This window comes from Palaemon carinicauda, unplaced genomic scaffold (genome assembly GCF_036898095.1).
Source record: "Palaemon carinicauda isolate YSFRI2023 unplaced genomic scaffold, ASM3689809v2 scaffold2208, whole genome shotgun sequence".
NCBI lineage: Eukaryota > Metazoa > Arthropoda > Malacostraca > Decapoda > Palaemonidae > Palaemon > Palaemon carinicauda.
Genome location: NW_027169820.1, coordinates 12517 through 15000, shown reverse-complemented (window position 1 = coordinate 15000; position 2484 = coordinate 12517).

Genomic DNA, 2484 nt, shown 5'->3' with positions numbered 1-2484 from the left:
ATAATGAGGAGTATAATAAATGGCTTATATGAATATGAATATGAAAAACTTGTCTAAATGTGCAAAATTGTAATATACATATACGTACATACATCAATATCTGAACTTTCCAACTTAATCTAACCCCAGCGTTTTACAACGCAAACGCTGACCCAGTGGGTCACGCAACCGTAGCTAACTACGGCCTGATGGACCAGCTGGCTGCCTTGCACTGGGTTCAAGAGAACATCGTCCGCTTCGGGGGTGACCCAGGTCAGGTCACGGTCATGGGTCACGGCACGGGAGCTGCCTGCCTCAACTACCTTGTCATATCGCCCGCTGCTACAGGTCAGTCAGTAAGTAAACCTTGTTCTCTGTGACAAAGGGAAATTTGAACGATTATAAGATATTTTAGGTGATGTTACATGTGGTTGGAGGGATGACGTGATGTTAATGGACTTTTTTGTGATATTTCTAAGGGATGCATTTGATATCATGATTACTTTTAATGTTGATAGTATTGCTGCTGCGGTTACTGTAATCTAGCATTTTAATATTGCTAGCACTGCAACTAATAATAATAATAATAATAATAATAATAATAATAATAATAATAGTCTGAAAAGTTTTACTATTGTGATTATTATTATCATTTAATAATAATAATAATAATAATAATAATAATAATAATAATAATAATAATAATAATTATTATTACTATTATTATTATTATTATTATTATTATCATTAGTAGTAGTAGTAGTAGTAGTAGTAGTAGTAGTAGTAGTAGTAGTAGTATAATTATCATTATCACTAAACGTAGCATCATCACTCTTAAAAAAGATAATCAGGTCAAACAAAATCCTCAATCTATTCCACAAATGTAAATTCCTGAAAGGAAACATATTTCAAAATCCCAAAATGAAAACAAGAGTTAAATAATGCAAATAATAGAATGACTATATCGTGGAGCATCTTAAGTTTCCTCAAGGGAGTTCCTCATTTGATTTCAACTTTCATTTCTGGTTTTGGTTTTGGAGTTGTGAACTTTTAGGGAAAATTGTATGGTTTGGAATAATGTTTCTGTTTAATTAAGTTTATGGGTATTTTGATTTTTTCTAATATTATTGGAAATTGTATATATATATATATATATATATATATATATATATATATATATATATATATATATATATATATATATATATATATATCACCCACGAAGGCATTTAATACCGAATTCTATCTTGGGAATATATATCCACTTGGAATACAGTTTATAGTAAGAGCTTTTGGCCGGGTGGAGATTTGAACCCCCACCTGTGGGCCGGAAACCATGCCAGCAACGGCTCTACCGACTGAGCTATCAAGAGAGATAAAAGTTTATGACAAGTCCCCGTACATATTCCTGTCAAATTCAGGAATGTGTTCATAGAGTTCAAATAAACCCATCTCCACCATGATAGCTGAATCGTGGGTTTGTAATAATTGGTCATTTTAAATGAACATATATCACAAGCACACATTATTTCAATAAATGTAAATATCACCAACGAATGGCATTTAATACCGAATTCTATCTTGGGAATATATATCCACTTAGAATTCATTTTATAGTAACAGCTTCTGGCAGGGTGGAGATTCGAACCCCTACCTTCCTGAATTCGACAGGAATAGGTAAGGGGACATGTCATAACCTTTTATCTCTCTTGATAGCTCAGTCGGTAGAGCCGTTTCTGGTATGGTTTTCGGCCCACAGGTGAGGGTTCGAATCTCCACCCGGCCAGAAGCTGTTACCATAAATGAATTCCAAGTGAATATATATTCCCAAGATAGAATTCGGTATTAAATGCCAATCGTGGGTGATATTTACATTGATTTAAATCACGTGTGCTTGTGATATATGTTCATGTATATATATATATATATATATATATATATATATATATATATATATATATATATATATATATATATATATATATATATATATATATATATGTGTGTGTGTGTGTGTGTGTGTGTGTGTGTGTGTGTGTGTTTGTGTGTGCTTGTATGTATACATACCTTCCTACTTGATTTCTTGTGATTCACAATTAAAAAGTCAAATCAGATACACTTCAATGTATATATCCTATTCTATTCTCTTATTAAGAAAAAACACAAATTCAATTTTCTATTATCATCTTTTTATTTGTTATTGGAAAGTCCTTTTCCAATATTGTTTAGTTCTCTTGTTTATAGATATTCTATAATTGGAGTCTTGCTCTTGTACAAAGACCAAACTACATTTATTTAGATGTTCGTATATTTTCTGTTGGTTTACAAAAGGTAATATTGTTTTTACCTTACAAAACGAGTTGGAACATTATTGAGAGAAAGAGAAATTAAGATAATATAGTTTATGATATTTATGACTACTGAGGCTCACAAAATCCTTAAATATTTGTTTAAACACACACACACTCATATGCATAAATAAGACATACAGAAGCAGACACACAT